At 43.7% G+C, this 15,977-nt stretch overlaps 1 protein-coding gene across 1 annotated transcript in view; it reads left to right on the forward strand.

Annotated features, from left to right (window-relative positions):
• The first annotated feature begins 6,177 nt into the window (after positions 1-6,177).
• LOC105308156 (tripartite motif-containing protein 26) overlaps positions 6,178-15,977 on the forward strand; it is a 25,648-nt gene continuing 15,848 nt past the window's right edge. The window contains exons 1-2 of the mRNA XM_011383995.2: positions 6,178-6,322; positions 6,997-7,278. The gene's annotated coding sequence lies outside the window, so the exon portion shown is untranslated. The remainder of the gene's footprint in view (positions 6,323-6,996; positions 7,279-15,977) is intronic.

Genomic DNA, 15,977 nt, shown 5'->3' on the forward strand with positions numbered 1-15,977 from the left:
GACCATCCATAGCTACTAATTTGTACTTCTTTAACCCTTCACCCCATTCTCCCAGCCTCCCCTCCTCCATCTATCAACAAATTGTCCACTATATTTGTGAGTCTGTTTTTGATTAGTTTGTTCTTTTTATTCCTTAGATTCCACATATAAGTGAAATCATATAGTGTTTATCTTTCTCTGACTTAAATAACTTCTAGGTCCATCAAAGCAATATGTTTTTCCATCCTCTTCCTTTTAGTCTATGTGTGTCTTTTAATCTAAAGTGAGTCTCTTGTAGGCAGTATATGTAGAGATCTTGTTTTCTTATCCATTCAGCCACTCTATCTTTTGGTTGGAGCACTTAATTCTTTTCCATTTGAGGTACTTATTGAAAGGAATGTAGTTGTTACCATCTTTTATTCCTGTTTTTGACACATGTTTTTTCTTCTTAAAGAAGTCCCTCCAACATTTCCTGTAATACTGGCTTGGTGGTGATAAATTCCTTTAGCTTATTTTTGTCTGGGAAGCTCTTTATCTGTCTTTTGACTCTAAATGAGAGCTTTGCTGGATAAAGTATCCTTTGTTGTAGATCTTGGGTCTTCATCACATCGAATATTTTGTGCCAAGTCCTTCTGTCCTACATAGTTTTGTTTGAGAAATCAGCTGCCAGTCTTATGGGTGTTCCCTTGCAGGTAACTATCTGCTTTTCTCTTGGTTTTTAATATTCTTTCTTTGTATTTAACTTTTGGCATTTTAATTATGAAATGTCTTGGTGTGGGCCTCTTTAGATCCCTGGTTTTTGGGATTCTCTGAGCTTCCTGGGATTTTACGTCAATTTCCTTCTCCAGGTTAGGGAAGTTTTCCATCATTATTTCTTCAAACAGCTGTTCAACATCTTGTTTTCCTTCAGGTATGCCAGTCAGAAGGACATTTTGACCTTTAATAGTGTCCCATATGCTCCTTAAGTTATTTTTATAGTCTTGGAATCTTTTTTTTTGCCATTCTGATTGAGCATCCTTGGCTTTCCTGTCCTCTAGATAGGTCATTTGATTCTCTTCTTTATTCACTTTGTTTATTCTTTTGTTTATTCCATTTAATATACTTCTCATCTCAGATAACACGTTTGTCATTTCTGACTGGTACCCTTTTATAATTTCTATTTCCATTTTTATGTTTTTTATCTCTTTGTTGAAGTTATCACTGAATTTATCTATACTTCCCAAAAGTTTATTGAGCAGTGTTTTGAACTCTGCATCTGTTAGATTCCTTGACTCCATTATTTCTGAATCTCCTTTCTGTTCTCTCACATGGTTTCTGCTTCTTTGTCTTCCCATTTTGGCTGCTTTCTGTCTGTTTCTATGTATTAAACAAAGCTCCTAAGTCTCCCGGTCTTATTAGTGTGGATTTGTGAAGTAGGTGTCTGTCTAGTGACACAGTCCTGAGAGGGGTTCAGCTGTAGGCCAAATTTAACCCAAGCTTCTGCCAATCTGGGGCCACATGTTAAGACTCAGCAAGCAATCCACAGATGCTGTGCTTATAGTTGCCTCAAAAGGCCACACCAGAAACCGAGGCCAGCTGCCTTCAGTGTGAGTCTAGGTGCTGCCCAGCAAGGAGCACCTGACTCTCTGAGGATGTACCCGGATGTGGCTTGGGTGGAGCTGTGAGTTGGGGGAGGCAGGGTTTCAGGGAATCCTCTGGGCTGAGTGACCTCTGTTATCTAGTTTGATGACCTCGCGGCTATGGCGGCACTGTGTCTGCGCACCAGAAGGGAGGAGGGCTCAACAGGAAACAATGAATACTGCCGGTACTTTTGTACAGAACGAGTTTTGCCTCCACGCTCACTCCGAGAATGTCTCCCTGTAAGTCCCTGGTGCCCTCGGAGCGCAGCCGAATTGGCACTGGTGCTCAGAATGAGCAGGTCCGTCACCGCAAAAATCCACTCACGGACGTGGCCCCTTTAAGAGGCTGCTGCTGCTGCTGCTGCTGCAGCCTCCGTCTCAGCTGCTGGAGACCGGGCTGCCCCACATCCCACCCCATCCTACCTTCTGCTGTTGCAGGGTGATTTCCTGGAATTCTCCCTAGTTGTATGGCTTGTTCATCTAGATTCCAGGCGATTTTTCCTTGTTGTTTGCTCCTTGTTTCCATCACAACTTTGATTTGGTTGCCAGAGGGAATGAACAGAGGCTCTATCATCTACTTTATTTTTTTCCCTCCCTGTTGGCTAAAATATTTTATAGGTCTATGATGAGCTCTATGTTTCTGAGTTAAAACTCCTAAAGCATTTTCTTTACTTTCATGTATAAAAAGAAAGAAAGTTTATAATTAGGGTGACTCAAAGTGGGAACTCTAGATAAATCTTCCTTTAGAGTTTCCACAGCTTGTTTCACTTTGGGGGTTAGATTGGATCAGGCCGATCTGGTTATAATAAGACATAAAGAGGTTGAGTCATTAATGAGAAATTTGGGACCCAGTTGCGACAGTATCCAGTCTACCCTAGGACTCCCCTAAGCTGTTTCTTAGTTTTTGGAAGAGAAGAGGCTAGATTTCCTCTGAGTCTTTCGGGGTTAATTAGCACTCTATCTTTAGATATAAGATGGCCAAGGTATTTTAGTTGGGGTAAATAGAATTGAAGCTTGTCTTTCAAGACTTTGTTTCCCTTTATGGCTAGCTATTGTAATAAATAAACTGAATCTTTTTAGTGGTCTAACGATGTCCTGGAACATAAAAGTAAATCATCCACATATTGGATCAGAGTGGAATGTCTGGGAAATTCAACATTATTTAAATCTGTCTTTGGTAGTTGAGAGAAATACGTGAGATTCTCTATATATGCCTGGAGTATTATGGTTCAAGTGAATTGGCGACTTTTCCAGGTGAAAGTAAAAAGATATAGACTGTTCCTTTCTACAGGAATGCTAAAAAGGGCACTACATAAATCTATTACGGAAAAATATTGTCAATCTACAGGAATGGAAGATAACAGAGTATATGGATTTGGAATAACAATTTTGCTTATACCTCTGAAATCTTGTACAAATCTCCATCCTTTCTCATTGGGTTTCTTTACTGGAAGGCTAGGAGTATTATAGGGGCTTATGCATGGAATTATAATCTCTCTCTAAGTGATCTTGTATAATGAGCTTAATTCCAGCTAGTGCATCAGGTCTTAAGACTGACAAATATTAGTTGCTTTAGGTCTTAAAGGATATTGACAAATATTAGGCAGAGGCAAAGTATCGTCAATAGTTATTTGATAGGAGTAGCTGACTTAATCATGCCAATATCCATACTGGAAAGAACCCAGAGCTGTATAGAAACATCCTGTAGTAAACATTCAGTCTCAAGATTAGTGTCCTCATATGGAGGTTCCTTTAAAATCATTGTTTTCTCAATTGATTCAATGCCTGATTCACATAGTTCTAAATGCATTTTGCCTTTTTGAGAAAAGGATATGTGAACATCATGGGTTTCAAGAAGTCTCATCCAATCAAGTGAATTGGGACATATTTGGTTAGTAAAAAAAATAAATTGCCCCACAACATTCCCTAGCTAGAGGGAAACAACTTCTGACTTAAAAAGAGACATTGATTTGTTAGATATCCCTATCATTTGTATAGAGGTTTTACTCAAGGGAGAGGGTAATTTAATTGAGTTGGGTTGAGAACAGGTAAAGTAGCCCCAGTATTTATAAAGGCTTTGGTAGTTTCCCCCTTTATAATAATTTCAATTTCTCCTATTAATAAGGAAAAAGGGATATGTCCTCTCGTAATCTTCAGAGCAGCCCTATGTTTGCTTCTTTTTCTAAATCCCATTTCATTTTCTGCAATCGTTCTTAAATTGATCTGGCTTGTTACAGTAAAAGCAGACTCTTTTCCCCTTGTTGAAAAGGCCTTCGAGGAGGTCTGACCTGATTGCTTAATTGTTGGAGCTTTTCATTGGAGCTTTTCTTTCTTTTGGATAGTTTTAGATAACTGATCAGCCAGAATTGCTAGCTTATTAGTATGTGTGGTTAACCAGCTTAATTTATGCTGTTTCATCAGAGTTACAAGCTCTGCATCTAATCCTTCCAAAAATGCTAAATGGAGCAACAAATCATTTTGATGATCATTAAAATTACCTGGAGATAGTCCTGAATATTGTTTGAAAATTTTCTCAGATTGGTAAAAGAAATTAAGTATGGTTTCATCAACATACATTTATTGACAACCATGTATGGGGAAGACACATTTCTCCACTCTCATGGGGCTTACACTAGTGATGGGGGTGGGGTGGGGTGGAAAATAAACACATTGACAAAGAAATGATGACAAATGAATGCAGAAAGTGAAACAGAATGATGCATTATGGGGAACTAATTTAGACTGGAGGATGGAGGAAAGCCTTTCTGAGATGCCAACTGAGCAGAGGTATGACTGTCAAGAAGAGAGTAGACATGCAAGGGGCTAGGGCAAAAGGTTTCAAGATCAGAGAGGCTGAAGCACATGGACTGAGAGAGAGCTGGCAAGAGGGAAGTCACAGAAATAAGCAAGGTGGTCATGTTAGCCCCTCAGGACCTGCAAAGGCCTTCTCCAGGGTAAACGGACCTCCACTGCTGTAGGGTATACAGAGCCGCTCGTGGGTGGGGCAGGTACCTCCTGTGGACTGGGAGAAAATCATTTAAGGAGCATTTTACTTTTTTTTTTATGGTTAGTACTTTAAAAAAATATTTTCAATTACAAGTGACATTCGCTATTATTTTATATTAGTTTCAGGTATATAGCATAGTGATTACACATTCATATAATTTATGAAGTAATCCTCCCCAATAAGTCTAGAATCCACCTGGTACTATACATAGTTATTACAGTATTATTGACTAAATTTCCTATGCTGTACTTTATATCCTTTTGACTATTTCATAACTACCAATTTACACATCTTAATCCCTTCACATTTTTTCACCCTGTCCTCCAACTCCCCTCCCGTCTGGTAACCATCAGTTTGTTCTCTGAATCAATGGGTCTGTTTTTGTTTTATTTTGTTCTTTAGATTCCACATATAAGTGAGATCATATGGTATTTGCTTTTCTCTGTTTGACTTATTTCACTTAGCATAATATCTTCCAGGTCCATCCAAGTTGTTTCAAGTGGCAAGATTTCATTCTTTTTTTTATGGCCAAGTAATATTCTGTTGTATATATGTATCACCTCTTTTTTCTCCAATCGTCTGTTGATAGGCACTTAGGTTGCTTCCATATCTTGGCTATTGTAAATAAGGCTGCAATAAACATAGGGGTACACATCTTTTCAAATTAGTGTTTTGGATTTCTTTGGATCAATGCCCAGAAGTGGAGTTGTTGGGTCATAAAGTAGTTCTATTTTTAATTTTTTGAGGAACCTCCATACCATTTTCCATAGTGGTTGCACCAATTTGCAAGCCCAACAGTGCACAAGGGACCGAGAAACCTCAGTAGACATTTCTCCAGAGGACATACAGATGGCCAATAGACATAAGAAAAGATGGTCAATTTCACTAATCACCAGAGACATGTAAATTAAAACCACAATGAGATATTACCTCACACCTACCAGAATGACTATCATCAATATCTCAACAAATGTTGCTGAGGATGTGGAGAAAAGGGAACCATGTGCACTATTGGTGGGATTGCAAATTGGTGCAGCCACTATTAAGCAGCATTTTAAAAACACTTTCTTCTTCAACATCAACTAAAAGAGCAGGTAGATGGAGGGTCTAACAGGTGCTGAGACCACATCCAGAGCCCAGGCCCGCCAAAGTCCTGCCCAATAGGTGAGGTCCAAACCCTTCCCGCCCAGAGAAGAGGGGCTGAGTGTGAGTTACACCACTGGAGAAAAGACTACAGGGCATGGAGAGAGAATTGAGTGTAAAATACGGGCATGGATTTCTTTTAAATACCCCCTTGCTAGCACACAGTAAGTAAACACTGAGTATTACTTCAAATTCCTCCATTCCCCCTGCAGGGGAGGGGCGGAGACCGGGGAGATTTTAGAGTTTAGGACACTGAGCTCACCCCGTTTTGAATACTCCAGAACACCTGCACCCTCCCCCATAACCCTCGCCCAAGCGGGCGACCTGTGCCCCCACCTCGATCTCAAGTCCATCTTTGTAGACAAAACTAGTTGACCCGGAGAACCTTTACCATCCCTTTCCAGCGAGCCTCCAGCCCCCAACTCCACGCAGGTTGAATGTGGTGACAGCCCCGCTGGCCCAGGGAGACTGAGGGATTTTAATGCGACGGTGCCCGGGAAACGGCAATGGCTGCCGAGGGGATAGTCCGCGAACGGACCGACCGGACCGACCGGACCGCGTGCGGTGGCTGCAGGTAGAGTAGTAAGCGAACGCAGGTTGGGTAGCCAGGGATCATTCGGCGTGGTTAGCTTATCGGACCATGGGTGGCGGGGATGCGCAGAAGCCTCTAGGATATCTCCCAACCTAGGACCCTAGAAACCCGAGTTCTGGCCAGCTTGGTATGCTCTGGTTTCTGAATCCAGTACCGAGGCAGGAAACTGGCCCAATGAGCCAGGCCCAGGCTCCTAAGCTCTTGGAACCTGTTTTTCCTTCTGTCGAATGGGGACATTAGCGCCTTCCTGGTTTAAGGATATTTTATGTAAAGCCCCTTACTCATGGTAGGCGCTTCAGAAATGATAGTTTTTGCAAATAGCTCAATGAAAATATTTGCTTGCTAAAATCGTGCCTGGTCCGGGAAGCAAATTTAGGCCACTTTGGGGGCAGGGAGTCCTATTTCGTGCAGCACCTGGTGAGCGCCACTTAGCCGCAAAGCGCCTACCGACCCTGATCTAGCCCGCGGCGGGGATACCGAGGTGAGGAATTGCGGCTGGAGGGGAGGAGGTTCTGGAATCCCCGAATTCTACAAAGGGGCCTCAGAACTCCACTCTTCCACCAGGTAATTGGGAGTGCGCGCTACCCGCCAAACTCAGGTTACAACTCCTGCGCAACCTCGGCTCCGCCTGATTTCAGTTTCCTTTTCTCTGCCAGGCTTGCTGCCCCACAACCCCACCACCCTGCAGCGGCCCAGGGATTTGCCCCGTGATCAGTGACGTAAACGAAACTAAGGTTCCCATTGGGAGACGGAGTTCGGCAGGGGCCAATCCGGAAGCTGGTCTGGGAGAAATCTCGGTGGAGGGCTCCCAAGAGCCGGCAGATTACCCAGTGGGGACGCGCTTTTACGCTGGGCGCTCGTGGAGGATCGCGACCCGGAACTGACCGCCTTGGAAGACAAGTGACTCCAGTCCGAGATTCGCGGCCCTGAGTTCGGGGGTGAGTAGGGGGCATCCAATGAGAAATGCAGCAAAGCAGCAGTCGCACAAGCGCCCCAGGGTCCGGGCGACCAAACGTGGCTGCTGAGCCGCGCCAGTAGAACGTGGCTGGGCCTTCGGGCGGGCTCGGGAGAAGGGCGAAGTTCGCTGCGTCCTCTCACCCGGCCTAATATCTTCTGCTTGCTGGGGTCCCATCTACCCTTTTCTCGTGTGCCTTCCTCGCTTCCCTGTGTCCAGGTCAGGCACTGATCCATTCTCGTTTCCAGAGTCAGAAATAAGCGGGCCCGTATGACTCCTTGCTTGGAGCCGAATAGACGACCGATCTAGATCCGTAACCAAAGTCCTATTTTCTTCCACTTCCTTTTTTTTTCTCTTGGTCAGAATAAACCGGTTTAGTCAGGTATACTTGGAGCTATGCATTCCCTCCATCCTTTAGCCCATTAGCACATTAGTATTTTTCCTGCTCATTTTCTTTCTGATTTTGGCCTTTGAAAAGAGTGTGTAAATGTGTCTTTATGGAGCAAACGGGAGGCATAGAATTCCAAATTCGCAGCACATTCCAGTTTTTGACACTACAACGATTTGTGTAGTGTTCATGCATGCAACACATATCAGTGTCAGGGACATGCCTGAGCCGCTTGTTTAACTGTTAGCTAAAGTCATAATCCCGGGAATGATTTCCTCTCAAGTTTAAGAAAATCAGCTTTTTGAAAAATAGACTTTATTTTTTAGAACAGTTTTAGATTTATAGAAAAATTGTGAGGAGAGTACAGAGTTCCCATGTACTCCAAACCTTTTCCCCTTTTATTACCATCTTACATTAATATGACACCTTTATTATAATTAATGAACCAATATTGATACGTTATTATTGGCCAAAGTCCCTAATATTCAGATTTCCTTAGTTTTTACCCAAGTACTTTTTCTATGTCATGATCTCAACCAAGTTGCCACATGACATTTAGTTTCCATGTCTCTTTATGCTCCCCTTGCCTGTGGCAGTTTCTCAGACTTAACTCTTTTGATGACCTTGACAGTTTTGAGGAGTACTGGTCATGTATATTGTAGAATTCTACTGGAATTTGTCTGTTGTTTTACTCCTAAAATGTCTGTTTTACTCCTTATCGGTTATTGGGAGAAAGACCACAAAGATAGACTGCCATTTTTAGCACATCATATCAAGGGTGCATGCCATCTATGTGATTTATAATTTGATGTTGATCTTGATCACCTGGCTGAGATAGCATTTATCAGGTTTCTCTGTAAAGTTACCTAATCTCCCCCCTTCCATATTGTACTCTTTGTAAAATAGTCCAACTGTATGCAGCCCCCACCTAGAGAGTGAGGCGTGTTTTCCTTCTTTAAGGATGAGTATGACCATGTATTATATGGCATTCTTTTGCATGGGAGATTTGTTTCTCTCTTCTGTCTTATTTATTAACTTATTCAGTCATTTATTTATGTCAGTATAGACTCATGGATATTTATTTTATACTCTGGGCCAAAATTCAGTACTATTTTGTTGCTCAGATTGTACAGCTTTGGCCATTGGGAGCCCTTTCAAGTTGGTTCTTATGCTCTTTCTTAGCATGTATTTTTATAGAGCCTTTTGCTTTTTAAAAGCAAAATACACTTTTACTTATGTGACTTTGCTTGAACTTTCAAACAGCTTGGTGAACTTGCCTAGACATTATTATTTTCCCTTTATTAAGAGGTAAGGAAACCAAGGCTCAGAAGTAGTGGTTGACTTCTTAGATGTCACTTTCCTGAAAAGGAATGACAGGCTTAACTCAGACTGGTCTGACTATCACAGAAGACACTGTGAACCACAGAAAAGAGCCCCTGGTCTGAATTGAGACTTCTTGGGGGTGACTTCAGACTTAGCCCCCTGGGATCAGAATAGAAAAGACACGGAGAATGGGAAGCAATTGTTTTTGGAAAACAGCCAAGTTAAACCTTGTCAGTTTGGTAGACATAGAAAAATAGCATGTCGACACCCCCCTCCGCCCCGCCCCCCCCGCCCCCCCCGCCCCCGCCCTGCCGCCCAGCCGCCCCGCCGCCAAAAAAAAACCCCAGCCAAACAAACAAACCTTTGTGTGTGGAGGGAGGTGGGGGAGATCTGGGTAATGTTTGTGGTCAAGAATGTCTAAAATGAGGGGAGCCCTTGGAGCCTTCTGCTGAAGCAAGATAGTAAAGTGGGAAGGGGGAGTTTGGTGAAGGGGGAGAATGAAGAAGCTAATGGGGCTCTGGAATCATGGATAACGTTTAGTTTCGCAAACATTTAGAGACCACCTACTTTGTGCCAGATGCTGGAGATATAAAGAGAAATAACCCTGCGTTCGTGTTCTCGTTGGGTGGGGGAGGTGGTTATAAAGCAGTGTGAAGGTGCTGTAATGGAAATGCAGTGTAAGCAGAGAGCTGCAGGGCCTAACTGAGGGAGCGAGTCATTCCTCTTGGACATGGGATGGGCACAGGAAGGACCTCACAGATCAGGGGGCACATCTGATTTGGGCCTTCAAGGACAAACACTGAGAAAAGAGCATGTACAAGGGCCTTGAAGAAGGGGTTATCCTCACTGTTCACCATATCTAGCAGGAGGGGGAGGCAGGATTGAACTGGATGAGTAAGGGGAGGGGCCAGATTATAGGGGGCCTGTGTGCCCTGCTGTGCAATTTGGTTCCAGAAAATTTGAAGTAGAAAAGTAATAGGATATTTGTGTGTTTGAAACATGACTCTGGCAGCACTTTGTAGGAGATATGCTATATTTCACCAAATCTAAGATGCCATCGATTATTTATGTTCTGCATAGAAAAAAATATTTTGCCAGTCAAATTATGACATGCTATTGATCACATTGATTTCATCGATACTAAATGTGATAACACGGGTATCTGAAATTTGATGAAAAACTCCCTAGCTGGTCAGACTTAGATCTTTTCTTCCTCCAGGGAATGAATGTTTAGAGTATCTCCATCTCACTAACCCGTAGATGTTGAGTTCACTGACTCCATTTATGATCTTGAAAAAACTAAATTTGATAAACTGGCATTTTCCTGCCTGATAGCCAAATTGTTAAACATCAGCACAATAAAAACACATACCTGACCCAAAGATTCCGACTGTTTATTCTGTTTTGGTTGCTCTTAATAACAGCAGTGACTTTATGTTGCACGTTAAATATGCTGGTGTACCTGTCAAGCCTTTATTTCAGTTTGTCCTGTTGTAATAGAAAAACTCAGTCCAACATTTACTTATGTTTACCAGTTTATGAAAGCAGTGATCCCCACCCTTTTTGGCACCAGGGACCAGTGCTCCTATGAGAATCTAATGCCTGATGATCTGAGGTGAAGCTGAGGCGGTAATGCTAGCTACAGCTGGAGAGCAGCTGCAAATACAGATGAAGCATTGCTCGCTTGCCTGCCGCTCACCTCCTGCTGTGTAGCCCAGTTCCTAACAGTCCATGGACCGGTACTGGACTGGTACTGGTCTGCAGGCCAGGGTTGGGGACCCCTTTATTAAAGGATACAGATGAACAGCCAGATGGAGAGATACATAGGGCAAGGTCTGGGAGGGTCCCAAGCACAGAAACTTCTGTCCCCGTGTAGTTGTGGTGTGTCACCCTCCCAATATAGATGTGTTCACCAACCTAGAAGCTTCCTGAACCTTGTACCATTGGGACTTTATGGAGGCTTCGTCACATAGGCATGATCAATTATAATTCTCATTTCTAGCCCCTCTCCCCTCTCTTGAATATAGGGACGGGGCTGAAAATTCCAAGCTTCTAATGATGGCTTGGCCTTTTCGGGTGACTAGTCCCCATCCAGGAGCCCACCTGGTGTCACTTCAGTAGAACAATAGATGCTCCTCGTCCTCTTATCACTCAGGAAATTACAAGGGTTTAAGAAGCTCTGCGTCAGGAACAGGGCGGAAACCAATATTTTTCTATTACCTCACACCTCTGGCCTGTATATTCCCTTCTATTCCCATTTCTTCTTGATAGTATTGTTACCCAGAAAGGTCAAGAAATCTAGCCCCGGGCTACATAGCAGAGTAGCCCAGGCTGGATGAAAATCCAGATTTTAGGCCTAACCCAGGATTCTCTACTTTAGGCTTTGGTTAGAATGACAGCTGGGATGGGGTGGAAGAAGATTCTGCCTGTGCTTCCTCAGAATTTCTAGGAGCTGTGGGGAGGGGCCCTGATGGCAGAGAGCAGGTTGGAGATCTGTCATGTCTTGGTAGGTGGTAGTCTTTGGGTGAAGGCCAGAGAAAGAACTGCCAATTAATGTCTACTTTTGTTACAAGGCCTTTGTCTAGACAATAGGCTCATTTTTCTGCCCAAGCTCTTTGTATATTTCAGCCTACTAACTTTCAATAACTTTCTCTGCTGTATGGGTCAGGATTCATTTTATTTGCAGGTGACAGACAAGCCAAGTTAGCTGGGCAAAAGAGGCATTTATTGGTTCATGTGACAGAAAAGTTCAAGGATAGGATAGCTTTAGGCACAGCTTGATACAGGGATTCACAAGATGAATCTAGTTTCTTTCATCTCTGGGTTGGCTTCATTCTCACACAGGCTAACCTTCTGGTTAGCAGAATTTCTCTAGCAGCTCCAAACCATATGACATCAGCTCTTGCAAGTTCTTGAGAAACCACAAGAATCTTTTTTCCCTGTATCTCAACTAGGTGTACTTGTGACTGGCTGTAATGAGTCATGTTCTTATCCCTGAAGTAAGCATTGTGGCCAGGGGCTTAAGACTAATTCTCTTGCTTCACTCTTGAGCTGAGGGAGAACTCCTTCCTATGTGCATGATCCCCAGAAAGGAATTGGTTAGAGTTAGCTAAGTAAGAATGGAAGCGGGATAGATACCTCTTCCCAAAAGGTAAACATTTTCCGCACTTAATTAGTTGGATCGAAGAATACCTGCTGTAGGATTCCGTGGCCTGTTACTGGGCCTCTCGGGGTTTCTTTTCCTTTCTTTATTTTTTTAAAACTTTACACACACGCACACACACACACACACAGACAATGGGATTCTATTTCTTATCCATTAGATTGGCAAAAACTTAAAAGCTGACAATACCAAGTGTTGACATAACTGTGGAGCAATGTGAGTGCTTCTGGCCTGCTGGTGGGAAGGTACGTTGGTACAATTGGAACAGTTTGGCCAGAGCTAGTCAAGTTGAGGCTGCATCTGCTTGCCTGTGTATACTAGGACATGTGTGTAGAAATGAGCAGTGTTTGTAATTGTTCCAAACTAGAAACAACCTAGACGGCCATCAGAAGTAGAATTTTATAGTTATAAAGCAATGAAAATGAACAAAATCAGTTCACAGTCACATGAATGTACCTCATAAACATGATGTTTGATAGCCCTTCCTTCCAAAATGCAATATGATTCCACATTCCTCTGAAGATCAAAACCAGGAAAAGTGAGCTCTTTGCATATGTAGCTGTAAAAGCAAAGAACAGGGAAGGAACAGTTATCACCATTATAATATATTCCACACAGCCACTTTCTTGGACACAACTTTTCCTTCTCTCCTGGTTGCTGTATGTTCCTAGAGCCAAACTTTGGATTCCATGACTGGTGGTGTGCAGCCCGCTGGCCTTGCTGCTGTGGGGAGTATGAAGAAATCACTTCTTTCTAGTAATTTACCATCTTGCCAGAGAGAAAGGACACATGGCTAAGATTGCCTGCACTGGTTCACAGACACTCAGGAAGCATTTTGTAGGCATCAGATGCTCTGTGCCTGGGCTTAATCCACTCCTCGGCCAGTTGTTATTTCCTCTGTGCCAGGCATTGTGCTAGATTCTGAAGTAAGGCAGACAGCCTCATTTGGTGGGAAAAGCTCATATTAAATAAGTCAGGACTTAACGATTGCAGAGAAGTACACTGTGCAGTGCGGGGTGCTTTGGGACTGTTTAAGGGAACGGAGCGTGTGGACTCACCTTGCCAAGAAATGAATGGCAAGGTGAGTCCACACTTTGCCAGAGGAGGTGGCTTTCAGCTGTCTTTAAACTGGAAAAGGAGGTTGCTAAGTGGGAAAGGAATTGTGCTCTGTGCAGAGGGAATAGCACTTTTGAAGGGCTCCGGCAGGAAAAAGCATGGCATGTTTTGAGGCTTGGAGAGGGGTTTGGTTTGTCTGTGGGGTTAAATGACAGGAAATGAGCCTGCGGACAAGGCTTGGACCTAGATTATCTGGCCTCACAGCATGGGAAGGAATTTTGATTGTTTCCCTGGAGCACTGGAAAGCCATTGAGGGGTTTTAACCAGGGTAGTTATATGAGCGTACTTGCATTTTGACACATGGCAAGGTCTGTTTGAGGGACTAAAGCCACAGTGGCTGGAGCACACTAAGCAATGAGGAAAGGAGATAAAGTAAATTGGGAGAACCTTGAGGGTAGTATAATCTCCACAATTAGCTCTGGTTTCAGCTTCTAAAGAAAGGATCACTCAATTATGTCCCTAAATGTAAGCTTTGGGAGTACAGGGACCTTGCCATATTTGTTCCCTGCTATATCCTCAGTACCTGGCAGGTAATAGACCCCCAGTACATACCTAGTAACTGCTGAATGAATTATTCCACCTTTCTACTTAAAACCCTTGGCGGCATTTTAAAACCTTGTCCCATCCACCTCCTTGTTGGCTGCTGCCTCCAGGCCCCTCTTTGAGCCCTGTGGGGAATTGCCACTGGTCAGAGAATGTTTCAGCTTGTTCCCAGTGGATTGCATGGCCCTTACTATGTTTCAGAGCACCATTGACATTCAGCCTTGTGGGGAAAAGTGGGGAAAAGTAACCCACATATGACCTCAGCAATGCACTGTCCACAGGACTGGCATCTCCTGAGACTGCCTGGTACTTATCCCACAGCCACAACCAGGGTTGTAAAGGCTGGGGAGTCCTGACCCTTGTTATCAACAGGGGCGTGGCCACCTCTCTAGTATTCAGATCCAGATCACTTTCTTTTTGCCCTGAATTCTGTCCTTTCCAGCTTTGTTAGATGTGTCTCACAGAAGTTTACTTCTAGGAGAATTTGCTTATTTCCGATTAAGAAATAGAGCTTAATCTGGGCCCGAAGAGCCCTTAAGTAGGGTTCCTGGAGGAATGGAACCCTCAGTTAAGTGCTTGGGATTATAAGGAAGAAGGGGCTCTCGTCTGGGTCCCTGAATATGGACTAGAGCAGCCTAGAGGCTGGGACACAAATCCAGGCCCTCTACTCACTTCTCTGGGCCTTGGAGTCCATGTCTTGGAATCAGGGCCTTCTAGGGTCCCTTTCTATGGCATCTAGGAGCCCAAGGTAGCAGGAGACAGGGAGGAAGGTGTAGGATGGCAGAAGCCATGGAAAGCTGAGGGAAAGTTTAGCACCCGCTAAGATAGAAGATGGCCACTGTTAAGCAAGGGGCCAGAATTTTGATGCTTTCCCTTTGGAATTGAGCCAGGGCAAGGGTAGGGTGGGGAGTGCAGGTGTCTGCCCACAAGGTGTGGGCATTCATAGCAGTGCTTCCTTCAGCCAGGTTTTGCAGCTCACAGTGACTCTAGCAGCCAAATATTGTACATGGCACCCACATCCTGAAATGTGCTGCTGGAAATTGCATAGTGTCACCTCAGCCATTCTGTTGACATATGCAGAGTAGATATTTATGAGATCCAGCGAGTTGGATGGGAAGGGTGGATTGCAGGGAGAGGGGAACTCAGAAAGGTAGGGAGTGTCTCCAGTTCTGTCTGTTACTGTAGAATTGCAACCAACCTCTGGCTTATTGAAGGGACAGAAGACGTGCCCCCCCCTGGAGTCAGGGGTGTATGCCCTCTGGTACAGGTAATTAATGAAAAGACTTCCTCAGGTTTCAGAATTCTCATCTAAGGTTTTTTTCCAGCTCTTTCTTTCTGTGCTTTCTGTGAGAGCCAGGAATGCAGAGGAGAATAATAGTTCTGCCCCTTATTGTGGAAACTCACAGAGATAATCAAAATATGCCGAAGGCATAAGTGATTGAAAGGGCACATCACTGGGGAGTGTAGGAAGTTGGGGAAGACTTTTTGGAGAAGGTCGGTTTTGCATTAGATCTGAAAGGATTGGGTGTGGGGTGGTGAGCAGTTATTCTGGTCTGCCTGTGTCTCTTAAGACTAGGTGCTTTTGGTCAGTGTCCGCAGTTATGTGTGTCCCCTTACTTTTGTCAGCACTTTCCAGCTTACAAAGCCCTTCTATGTACATGACCTCATCTGAGCTTTCTAACAAAGGAGCTGGTATTAGACTCCATTTTATAGTTTGCCTGGGTAGAGAAGAGAATGTACTGGATTGGACTGAAGCATCGGGACCAGACATTTCTTCCTAGCCGTGTGCCCTTGGGCAAGGGATTACCCTTGCCGACTGGTACAGAGTCTCCTTAGAAGCATATCCTGAGCACTACAAACATAAGATATATAAATGGCAGATAAGATGGGTTCTAAATAAATGCCGTCACCAAGAAGTTGTTAGTCACTTGGCTATTGGGTTACAGAGCCCAAACTTGAACCTGGATTTTTCAACCCACAGATTTACACCTAGATCTTATATGTATTCAGCAATGCCACTGTGACCCATTTTTCAGTATATACTATAATATGTTCAAGATGGAGTCTGTATACCTGAGCGATGGAATCGAATGTAGAAATGGTAATATATTTTGTTTCCTTTGTCTGGTTGTGGCAAACTCTCAAACAA

This window comes from Pteropus vampyrus, unplaced genomic scaffold (genome assembly GCF_000151845.1).
Source record: "Pteropus vampyrus isolate Shadow unplaced genomic scaffold, Pvam_2.0 Scaffold553, whole genome shotgun sequence".
NCBI classification, from domain to species: domain Eukaryota; kingdom Metazoa; phylum Chordata; class Mammalia; order Chiroptera; family Pteropodidae; genus Pteropus; species Pteropus vampyrus.